The sequence below is a fragment of the Pantherophis guttatus genome, chromosome 1 (assembly GCF_059756535.1).
Source record: "Pantherophis guttatus breed Tessera chromosome 1, ASM5975653v1, whole genome shotgun sequence".
Classification (NCBI taxonomy): Eukaryota; Metazoa; Chordata; class Lepidosauria; order Squamata; family Colubridae; genus Pantherophis; species Pantherophis guttatus.
In genome coordinates, this window is record NC_142063.1 from 128,875,107 (window position 1) to 128,887,744 (window position 12,638).

Below are 12,638 nucleotides of genomic sequence, written 5' to 3' on the forward strand. Positions count from 1 at the left end.
TGTTACAATTCTCATGCCAGACTTTAGAAAAGAAAAGAAAAAAACAGTCCCACGATACTACAAGGGCTACTTCCTTGGTTTATAACTTGAAGGCACTCACCCAGAGATGCCATATGCAAGTCAAAAAAAGTATACAGACTTCTCAGATGTGCGTAGCCTAAGGTATGTAACACCTGCAAATACGTACATTTATATGGAATTTGTATATTTTACTGACACACCCCATTTCCACTAAAACCAGATTGTTCATAGTTCTGAGAAATCAGGGGATAACTTCCAGGAAAGGACTTCCTAACTATTAGGTTTGCCAATCCTATGCGTTCAGTGTTCTACGGGTAAAGCTTTGCTATTCCATGTGCTGCTTATTCCAGCTTCTTTGAAAGAACAGACCACGAGTCTAGCAACCTAAAACTAAGGAGAAATTTCCTAACAGTGAGAACAATTAACCAGAGGAACAGCTTGCTTTCAGTAGTTATGGGTGCTCCATCACTGGAGGTTTTTAAGAAGAGACTGGACAGCCACTTGTCTGAAATGGTGTAGGATCTTCTGTTTGAGCAGGGAATTGGACTAGAAGACCTCCAAGGTCCTTTCAAACTCTTGTTATTCTGTTTTCTACAGATAGTTCTTGTTTGGTGATCTTTTAGAGTCCAGCTATGTTGGCATCATTTACAATACTGTTTGGGCAGCATTCCTGCCATCCAAAATCCTACACAAGCTGGAGAGCTTCTTTGTGGCACATATTTCATATTTCTCCTTGATTGCTGAACTAGACAACCAGATTGGTGATAAACCATTGCACGTAGGAACCTATACACATAAACCTATACAGAGCTGTCCATATACCCTGTATTCCCCAAAATAAGACATCCCCTGATAATAAGCCCAATCGGGCTTTTGAGCGCACCCCACTCCAGGGGAAGGATACTGCAAAATCCTCATTCCCTCCCCACTCCTGGGGGAAGGATATTGCAAAATATCCATTCCCACCCTACTCTGGGGCCAGCCAGAGGTTGTATTTGCCGGTTCTCCAAACTGCTCAAAATTTCCGCTACCAGTTCTCCAGAACCTGCTGGATTTCACCTACTGCCCATTATATCAAGTCACATCCCATTAGTATTGCTCTTAAGTGTTCCTATCCAATGGGACCTGGGAAGGGTGCATTTTCTACAGCACCTCCTGCCCTACTGAAGAACTTTCTTCCTGGGAACCCACAATCCCCCACCTCTTTCCCCTTTCAGAAAGCCACAAAGGCCTGTTTTCTTCCCCATGTGTATGGGGAAGCTTGGAGCCTGAGGATTGTATGGATAGATGAACTGGATGTGGTGGGTCAGGCACTTGGGTTTTTTGCTTTTGTTTTTCTTGCAAGCTGTCCACAATTGTGTTTTATACCATGGGAGGCAGCATACAAATCAAATCAATCAATCAAATAAACACACCCTTAATACCGATAAAAATAAGCAGTAGTTTTATTCATATCTGAAATGTTTTGCATTTAGGTAAACTTAGGATGAGAGGCTATGTCTCTAGTAGATGGATAATCAATTCAATCTCTGCAGCAAACCAGGTATAGAGAACAGGCAATCATATAAGATCAGCTCCAGAACTTTAATTTCTGTCTTTAATTTGCAAATGGGCATCTTTCCAGGGTCACTGGAAAATGCTGAGGAATATTCTCACCAGATGTACAGGAAGATAGCATGTAGCACATGCTTTTCTTCTTCTCTCATCATTATCATCATCTGCCCCTCCCCTACCCACCAGTATTATCATTATCATCATCATCATCACCATCATTATCTTCAATCCATTTCACAAAAGAAAATTATCTAGTCCTTCCCAAAGCAAGAAGACATGGATTACTTAGGTTCTTCCAGCAGAAAACTTTGATAGAATGAGGGGCCCTGAATCAGTGTACTTGACATATGCAATCCCCCTGGATTGAATGCATCCCTTTGTAGATAAGTAGAGGCACAAAGCCACCTGAGTGACTTTGGGCCAGTCACTTTCTCTCAGCCCTAGGAAAGAGGCAATGCCAAATCATTTCTGAAAAACCTTGCCTAGAAAACTGCAGGGACTTGTCGAGGCAGTTTCAAAGAATTAGACCCGATTGAACAGAAGAAAAGAGAACAAACATTTAAAAAAAAAAAATGATTTATATGCCGCCCTTCTCCGGAGACTCAGGGCGGCTTACAATGCGTTAAGCAATAGCCTTCATACTTTTGTATATTTATACAAAGTCAGCTTATTGCCCCCACAAACTGGGTCCTCAATTTACCTACCTTAGAAAGGATGGAAAGCTGAGTCAACCTTGAGCCTGGTGAGATTCGAACTTACAGTAATTGCAGACAGCTGGTGTTAATCACAATGCTATTAGTCTGCTGAGCCACTAGGCCCAAATTGAGAGCCACTTTGGTGCAGTGATTAAGAGTTAGGATAGAAACTGAGGGATTGTGAATCCTAGTCCCACTTTGGGCATGAAGCCAACCAGTGGTGGGTTTCAACCAGTGTTAACCACCGGTTCGCTTCATGCATGTGCTTCGTGCTTCGTGCGCGCTTTGCACAAACGCAGTGTATTACAGAACAGCTGAGACGCGGCAATCTACTCTACCATGCCTTTCAGCTGGGCTAAAAACAACCTAATATAAGGTATGTATAACACAGGAGCAGGCAGGAAGGCCAAGCTAACTGTCAAAGAGAACCGGTTCACTCTCAACTCACCATCTCCGCTACCAGCTCGCCCGAACCGGAGAGAACCGGTAGCAACCCACCACTGAAGTCAACGGCTCTCAATCTGTCAACCTGAGAAAGCTGGCAAGAGCAAAACCCTTGTGTGGATTCTGTTCTAAAATAGCCAAAGGACACCATGTTGATTATTCCCATAATATATTTATTTCTCTAATACTTGATGAGGAACTTGCATGAGGAACATGGCTGAGTGAGTTTCTGCCCACTATAGGTTAATGCATCACAGTAAGATAAAGCAAATAAACCATGTTATGGTTTGGTGTGTTTTGTGAAGCCATTTGTTTGGGGTTTAGTCACGAAGGCAAATCAGGATTGTACAAAACAGGTCTGTTCTTCACTAGGGAGGAAGTAGCTATCAGGAAAAATTCCCGATTTAGTTAGCATCTCATTGTAGCAGGCTGCAGAAGCCCAGCTTAGCACAACAGGATTTCCTTTCTGTCTGGAGGACGTCATGACTTCCATCTCTTATATGGAATTCACAAAAGTCATTAGAGATTTGCTTTTCTTGATTGGTGACCATAATGGTACTTCCATCAGCATCCCTTGAGTTTTAATCACCTGAGTTTTAATCTTTGGTTGTTGGGCAATTGTGCTTAGTTGCTATTGGAAAATAGCACTTTCGAAGAATTAAAACTAGGTAGCATCTACCTCTAGAGTTTGTTGATATTATTTAAAAAATAGAAAAAGAAGATACGGTAATTAGAGATCTTTGACTTATATTTCCTACAGAAATAACTCAGACTATGTCAAGTGAAAAAGGACATGTAAATTTTGTTTAAGTAGATATTTAAAAATTCAAAACAACAGTCCTAATATAATGCTTTTCATTTATATGTTTGTATTTTGCATGTGTTTTGCTTGTGTTGTTATATTAGTAACGTCCAAAAAGAAGACCAGACTCAATCAAAGATCCAATGTTTACTGCAGAATTCTTCAAATTCTTTTACCGTATTTTTCAGAGTATAAGACACACCTTAGTTTTTGGGGAGGAAAATAAGAAAAAAGCTGATGGGCAGGTGGTTCTGCCTCTGGGAATACCCCCAATCAGCTGTTCCCAGAGGTGAATTTTAGCAACAGCTTCCTTGGTGTCGGCTCTGTGCCTTGCTTTTTTTTGCTTTTTTTTCTGCCTCTGAAACTTCTGAAACTCTGTTTCAGAAAAAACTTTTTTTCTTGGCTCTGAAAGCCTCCGAAACAGCTTCAGAAAAACAGCATCTGAAGCTCTGTTTGGGGGCTTCTTTTCTGAAGCTTCGTTTCTGATGCTTTTTTCAGCCTCTGAAACCTCCGTTTGAGAAACTGGGCAGGGCTACATTCAGAGTATAAGACGCACCCAGATTTTCACCCTCCTTTTTGGGGGGGAAAGTGCATCTTATACTCTGAAAAATATGGTACTTGAAAGCAAGAGAGAGAGAGAGAGAGAGAGAGAGAGAGAGAGAGAGAGAGAGAGAGAGAGAGAGAGAGAGAGAGAGAGAGAGAGAGGGAGAATGAATTCTTTATTGGCCAAGTGTGATTAGACACACAAGGAATTTGTCTTTGGTGCATATGCTCTAAGTGTGCATAAAAAGAAAAGATACATTCGTTAAGAATCATAAGGTACAACACTTCATGATAGTCATAGGGTACAAATAAGCAATCAAATCATACTAGGAAACAATCAATATAAATTGTAAGGATACAGCAAGAAGTTACAGTCATACAGTCATAAGTAGGTGATAGGAACGATGAGAAGATTAATAGTAATAGTAATGCAGACTTAATGAATAGTTTGACAATGTTGAGGGAATTATTTGTTTAGCACAATGATGGCGTTAGGGAAAAACTGTTCTTGTGTCTAGTTGTTTTGGTATGCAGTGCTTTATAGCGTTGTTTTGAGGGTAGGAGTTGAAACAATTTATGTCCAGGATGTGAGGGGTCTGTACATATTTTTACAGCCCTCTTTTGGTATCAAAACCAAGTGCATTTTTTTTCAGTCAACACTAAATTTTTCAAATTTGGAAGCTTTGGAGACTCTTTGGCTTTTGAAGGACTATAATGAAATTTCATCTGAATATGTTTTAAGATTTTATAAACTATTATATAAACATCTAGTTGGAACAGTTCATTTATTAGTAGGACTGACTAGATATGTATAATATTACAACACAATTTTGGACCACCAAATAATTAAACAGTCACTTACACATTATTTTAGTCCTATGGCACTGAGTAGGAGATGCTGCCATGTTTTTCATCCCCAGAGGGTATACAATATTAAATACACATACTGTATATTCAAATTTAAAAGAAAGTATAGCATATATTTTACATTAACATCTAAGTATACAATGTAGTGGCTCGGAACAGTGAAAGAATATTTTTTTATGTTTTAACGTGGCACTGAATAAAGGGATATGTTTATCTGGGTGAAATGAAAATGGTTAGGGAGAAAACAAGGGAGTGGGGGAGGGGGTGTTTCCCTACTAATGAGCCATTCTTATTGGAGTTGAGTAGTTAGGCATGTGAGGAGAGAGATGGAACACAAACAATATGAGAACACAGAGAGAGGTTGAGAGAGCCAGGAATTGCAGTATTGGCTGAAGCCTGAAATCCTGAAAAGGTTGGCTGCAGATCTTGCTCAGAGATGGTTGGCAAAGAGGAACTGAGGCAATGGAAAGCCATGTAAAGACAAAGCCTGGTAAGATCTTCTGGAGGTAGTGAGGGGCACCAAGATGATAGTGGTGGTGGAACATCATTTACAATAGATGCAGCAGCACTAACAGGAAGACATCTTAGGTATTCCAACAGTCATGGCTGCAATGCCAAGTGTTTTCAGCAAGGGTGAGTTCCAAAAAGGAAGCCAACATTGCAATAGCAGCCTGCAAGCAAGCCACCATAAAGTTGTAAGTAGAAGCTAGAGAACAACAGGAAACCCGTCCAAGGCCAAAGGAATTGATGAGGAAGAAGGAGAAAGGTTGAAGAAACAGGAAGAAGGTTGGAATTACTGTAGTGGTTTAAACAGTAAAGTGAGAAGCAGTAATTGAGGATAGGCTTCTTTGAGGCCTAAGTAAGTACAGAATGGGGGGGTAGGATAGAGACTAGTTGGATAGGATGTTTTTGGGAGCTATATAGATAAGGGGGTGTTAGTGAGAAGTGATGTAGATGGTTATTGAGATACCTGTAGAGTGACACAATCAAGAGCAGCCACTGAAAGAGTGTCATATCTTGGGATATGAATGAAAGCCTGGTAGATGCAGAGGAGTGTGGTGGATCTCACTGTTAATTGTCCTGAGGGAGGAAGGAAGGAGAAAGTAGAGAGAAGTAGAGAGGAGGATGAAAAATTTAAGTTCTGATGACAGAGAGAGATATGGCAGGCAGGATGCAAAGACCGGGCTTCCTTCAGAAAAGGCACATTGGAAATCAGAGACCAATTCCTATTTCTAGTCTGACTTCATCGCAGGAGCTACACAGTCATCCAGAACTCTATAATATCAAGACTGTCTCTTTCTTGTCTAGTTTTTGAAAAGGCTGGCTGTTCTGGAGACCATGAGATGAATAGATGGAATATTGAATTATCTCCAAATTGTGGAATGCCTTTTATTCTTGTTGGAAGACTTAATCATGATTGTTTGCTCATTCTTTGTTATTGCTATGGTTTTTAATATTATCACTGTAATTAGATAGTAAGCTGTTCTGAGTCTCCAGCATGTAAGGCCAGAACAAACCAAAATATGTTAGGGGCACATAAATCTGACTGGAAAAAAATAAAGCAAAGCAAAATGAAACAAAACAAGAAGGACGAGCAAAATGGTTTTGGGAATGTGCCTAAATATAAATAAATAAAATTGGAACAAGCTTTATTTCTAAAGCAAAATGTTTTCAGAATTAGTGGCTGTACAGAATAGGACTGCTTTCAGAGAAGTTCGGAAGTAAGGAAGTTCTCTATTGAAATTGCATTTGTCAGACAGCTTTGTATGTGAAATGGCATAATCTCAGGTATGCTAGACTGAGAATAGGATAGTACTTATGCATGGCCTAAAGTTAGTTTACTTCCAGATAAAAGGATACAGAAATGGATTTTTAGCCTAAGATTTGCATATATATTGCAGTATATGACACTTGATTCTTATGTACAGTAACAAGCAAAAGCTCAGTATAGTAAATCAAAAACTGTAGGTCCCAACAACTGGATTAAGACAACACCCTAATCTTCTGCCCCATGTATTTCTAAATCAAGCAAATAATTTCCTTTTTGGGAGGAAAGCCATTACAGCAAGAAAACTAAACTTGTGTCAACTGAAAGAAATAAACATAATGGCTTTGAAGTTGTGGTTTTTGAGATTACGTTCCTTCGGAGCTTGGGAGAGAGAGAGAGAGAGGGAGAGGGAGAGAGAGAGAGGGAGAGAGATTGACTTCTGGTCAAAAATAAAACTCTGTAAAGAGCTCCTGATAACCAAGTTTCTCCAGAGTCTCTGTAGTTAATGCATATGACATATCTGTAGATAATGCCTATAACAGTTGTAGTTTTTGAGATTACAGTACATTCCTTCAGAGCTGGAGAAGTGGATAGAATTCTTCTTCCTCCCCAGTCCTTCTATGACTTCTCAAAATCTGCTAGAAATTGGGCGGGAGACACATTGAGAGGTACAGATTGGGAGAGGACTGTACAAGAAACTCTATTTGCATAGAAACAGTGGACCAATTACACTGATCAATTGAATTAATTATTAACATTGAGATATAATTTAACATTTCTGGAAGATAGAAATGTAATCAGCTGAAAACTGAATCAGATGCAAAAAATATGGTTGCTCCTGGATCGATCTGATTTTTGTTGTTATTGCTGTTAAAGATCATTACACCCCTCTCTTCATTTCTTCTAACTTAGTGGCATTTTTAAGAATAAGGTTCATTACTATAACAAAACAAATTGAAAAACTCTTAGTTTATTGGATTGCAGAACTGGATCTCTGAGTTACAGCAGCTGCCTTACTCTGACGTCTCTATGTTGGCTCATCAAAGCCCCACCAGATGGTCAATGGAGCGCCTGAAAAATTTCCAAACATTCCCCAGGCGATTCATCTAAATCAGCAGTAACCCATTTGCACTTAAAACACAGCAGAAGCCCCCATCTCTCACATGTTATATACCTTACATAACATGTCTGCCATATTTACTGTTCCAAAGATAAGGCTAGATCTCTTTATGTTGCTCTATGCAATCCTTTCCCACCCATTTGGACAGATCTTTTTCTGCAGAGAAAAGAAACTCTAGGCAATGTAAGTCTCCATGACAGGATTTCCACTTGAAAAAAATCAGGTTCTATAACACATCATTTGGTGTGTTGTTGTACAATCATGTCCAATTTTTTGCGACTCCATGGACCACAACATGCCAGTCCCCCCGTCCTCCACTGACTCCCAGAGTTTGCCCAAATTCATGTTCATTACATCGATGACACTATCTGACCATCTCATCTTCTGCTCTCCCTTTCTCCTTTTGCCTTATATTTTTTCATCTTTCCCAACATCAGGGTCTTTTCTAAGGAGTCCTCTCTTCTCATTTGGTGGCCAAAGTATTTATGCTTTGGTTTCAGTATCTGTCCTTCCAAACAACAGTCAGGGTCGATTTCCTTTAGGATTGACTGATTTGGTCTCCTTGCAGTCCAAGGGACTCCCAAGGTCTTCTTCGACACCGTAGTTTGAAAGCATCCATTCTTCAGTGCTCAACCTTCCTTGTGGAATATGAAGTTGAATGTTTTAATTTCCTATTCAGCCATGGAGCTTATGTGATGACTGTGGCGCTATCACTTTTTCTCAGCAGAATCTACTACACAGGGTTAAAAGTATGTAGAGATGCTCAGCCATCCAGGTCATGGTTATCCCAAAGGTGCTTTTTCAGGAGGCAACTGGACTTCCTTGGTTTTTTTTGTTTTTTTTTTGAAGACATTTCGCTTCTCATCCAAGAAGCTTCTTCAGCTCTGACAGGATGGTGGGGAGTCCTTCCATTCCCCACTATCTTGTCAGAGCTGAAGAAACTTCATGGATGAGAAGCGAAACGTCTTCAAAAAAACCCAAGAAAGTCCAGTTGCCTCCTGAAAAAGCACCTTTGGGATACTTCACAGGATTGTTTGTGTGAGAAGACCTATATGTAAGCCATCTTGTACTCCCCCCAAAAGGTGAATCTATAAACATATTTAACTTCTGCACAGTCACTACAGGGGTGAAAAACTGCAGAATACAGTCCTGACTGTAATCTGTCTAATTCTTTTCCTTACCTCCCAAGACTGATATATATATATATATATATATATAAGGATGATATCTGAGTCAAGGTTACTTCCCATACTTTAAAATGCTATAGCTTTCATCTCAATTCTAAATATGATCCTTCTGGTCATTTTCTACTTACAGATATATTATTTCCCAAATATTGGATTTGGTTCAACCCCACTGAACGATTACCTGCATACCTATTGGCTATCCACAAAGCCAGACCATATTTATAACATATCAGATATGGAGAATGGGCAGGGGACCGTTCAGCCATTCCTAAATATATTATGACTTCTGGGCAGGGCTGTCAGTTCTGCTGCTTGCTGAGAAGATGCCTGTTCACTTCCAATGTGCTTAGTTTATATAGCTGTAAATGAAATAAATATTACTAGCTACCACAAGTCCCAAGTGCTCTCTCTTCTAAAGAAAGCTAAACCTTAAACAGAGCCCAAAATAGGTATGTTTTTAATAGTGTTATGAGTGTGGGTTGCAATAAATCAAAAATATTTAAGGCTAGGCAACATGGTGCCTTTGAAGACATTTTGAATTACACTTCTCACAATCTTGTTGGCATTGACCCATGCTGACTGGGACTGATAGCGATTGGTCCAAAACAACTGGAGGGCAGCAGGTTGCCTTGTTCTAAATTATACAAATGCAAAAGAAAAGATAATTCCATGCATGCAATTAACTCTATGATTTCCAGTCCCAGTAAGGACTTCTTCTTTATTTCCTCTTATATCGCTTAGGGTGTTGAGAGACCCAATAAGGACAAAACCTAAAAATTCCTAACAACATCCCCAAAAAACCCTTATTGTACAGAAATGCTTTGTATTTCTTACCACCTCAATTAGAATACTGACAGACTTGGAAAAGGGAAGTAAACCTTGTCTTCTTTAATAAATTTAGTTGTAAAGCTAGTTATGATGGGATAGATAAATAGAGAGAGGGAGGGAGGGAGACTGTGTCTATCCTGGCACTAGCTCAGTGCATCAACCCAAAATAAGATTCTTTCCTTTTATGTTACTAAGGTCAGAATTTATTTCCATGATTTGGGAATTTTTAGTGTCTTCTATTATCTCATAGTTTAAATGCTTGAAAAGACATTTTGTTTCTTTTTTTTAATCACACAAATAAATTCTTTGTAAGGGATAATTTGGGGTTGATGCTGTAAAATGTTAACTCTTTTCACCACTTGCCGTGCAAGTATCAATTTGGAACAGCGTGAAGGTTATATAAATTGTTTTCATTTAATGGTACCTGCTTAAACCTGTGTCTGGATGCAAGTGTTTGCTTTCTGATGTTTATCTTGAAATATTTCTTCGGATTTAATTAAAAAAAAAAACCCAAGTCAGTGGGAATGTTTCTGCTAGTACCAACAGGCTTGAGAGCAGGCCAGGGGTCAAATGCTTCTTAGTTTTCATTTCTTTAGTATATGAATACTCCTCCCACTTTCTTAAGGATTTGCTTTGTTCACTAGTCTGATTTTTTTTTCATGCCTCAGTAAAATCTTGGTCCTAAATCAAAGTATGAGAGGAAACTATAGTAAACTTGAGCTTTATGGAGCCCCGAATTGAATTAATTACCACTCATATTTATTACTTGGACTGCCATAGTGCATATCCGCTTACCTGGGAATAAGACTACATTTATCTTGATTCTAGAGTAAGCGGAGAAGACACCCGCTTAATATTTGATATACCCTGGGTCTAGCTGTGCAGATCCAGTAGAGATGACAGAGTCTTCATTTTGCAACATTATGAAGAATGAGTTGAAGTCTGCTGGTCCTGAGGAAGGGGACAGGATTCTCCAAGATCTCAGTCCCACTACCTGCAGTCTAGAGTTCTTCCCTTCCTGGTTCATGAACACCTCCAGGAAAATAATGGGAGGCTGAGTCAGAGCAATGACAAAGGTGTCCTTGAGTGAGAGAGTGAATGAGTGGGTAGTACTTCCTACCTTGAATGAGGTAGTTGTGCATCCAGGAGAAGCTAGTGCTCAACTGAAAATTTTAGATAACTATCAGTTGGTTTCCAATTTTCCTTTTTTTAAGGAAGTCATTGAGAAGATGATGGGCCTGCAATAACAGAGGGCTCTGGAAGAAATAGATTACCTGGTCCGTTCTCAGCTAGATTCAGGCCCAGGCATGGAATTAAATCTACACTCATCACTATCACATAGATGGAATTTCTCCATGATGATCTATCCTTAACTTGTTCTTTTAGGACTTCCAAGAGATTGCTCATCAGCTTGGTGCTGATTATTCACTTCCTTCCACTTTTTCCAGAATTAGAGCCTTTCCATAGAGTTGGAATTTTGCATAATCTAACTGAAATGGAATAATTTGAACCTGGTCATTTGTGCCTCCAATGAGAACTCTGGATTGATTTCTTTGATGATCCATTGGTTTGTTTTCTTGGTGAACCACGACCATGGTTCTTGTTGTTAGTTGCGAAGTCGTGTCCGACCCATCGCGACCCCATGGACAACATTCCTCCAGGCCTTCCTGTCCTCTACCATCTTCTGGAGTCCATTTAAGTTCATGCCTACTGCTTCAGTGACTCCATTCAGCCACCTCATTCTCTGTCGTCCCCTTCTTCTTTTGCCCTCAATCTTTCCCAGCATTAGGCTCTTCTCCAATGAGTCCTTCCTTCTCATTAGGTGGCCAAAGTATTTCAGTTTCATCTTCAGGATCTGGCCTTCTAAAGAGCAGTCAGGGTTGATCTCCTCTAGGACTAACCAGTTTGATCATCTTGCAGTCCAAGGGACTCACAGGAGTCTTCTCCAGCACCATAGTTCAAAGGCCTCAATTCTTTGGCACTTAGCCTTTTTTATGGTCCAACTTTCACAGCCATACATTGCAACTGGAAAAACCATAGCCTTGACTATACGCACTTTTGTTGGCAGGGTGATGTCTCTGCTTTGGAGAAGACCATGGTATTCTCAGTCTTTTCAGCACCAAGATTCAAATATTCTTACTATCCTGCTTGTTTAAAGTCCAACTGTTGCTTCCATAAATTGTCACAGGGAATACTATGGTTTGCATCATTCTGCTCTTTAGATTCCCATAGTTTTTACTTTTTTCAACTAGCTTTTTTTCTGTTAATAGGATAAGATCTAGGAAACTCAATTTTTTTTGGCTCTTTTTCAATGTTCCAGAAAAAATACGGTCAGTAAGACCACTAAGGAATTTTTGGAGCTTTGTAATCTTGGCTGAGTTGATTTTCCAGTGTTAAAATTAATAATTGGTCAATAACTTTAGGGTCTCTGGAGGAACCAAAGCTTCTGGAACATCCTACATGGACTTACGGCCATAAATTGTGCAGAAACAGGCAGCAGAAACTAAATTTTCACAATTTTGCATTTAATCTCTCTCTCCACATTTGTGTGTGTGTATGTGTGTGTGTATCCAAGTTTGCAAATTTACATCTGGATCTATGTTAAGCTTTGGAAGACTTACAGTCATTTCATTTTAGTGAAACAATGTAAACTGAATGGACAGCCTTAGGACTGAGTGGCTTCTCACTTTACCGTCTATCAAATTCTTGCAGGGAGAAACATGAGTACGTATAATTTTCCCCAGAAAGTAACTTTGGAAACCTACTGTCAATTAAAATTATACTTTAGATCTAATATATCAATTCTGTC

At 39.5% G+C, this 12,638-nt stretch overlaps 1 protein-coding gene across 1 annotated transcript in view; it reads left to right on the forward strand.

The window, feature by feature from the left end:
- LOC117674410 (TGF-beta receptor type-2-like) overlaps positions 1-12,638 on the forward strand; it is a 46,346-nt gene that overhangs the window by 1,282 nt on the left and 32,426 nt on the right. The gene's annotated exons all lie outside the window — the stretch shown is intronic.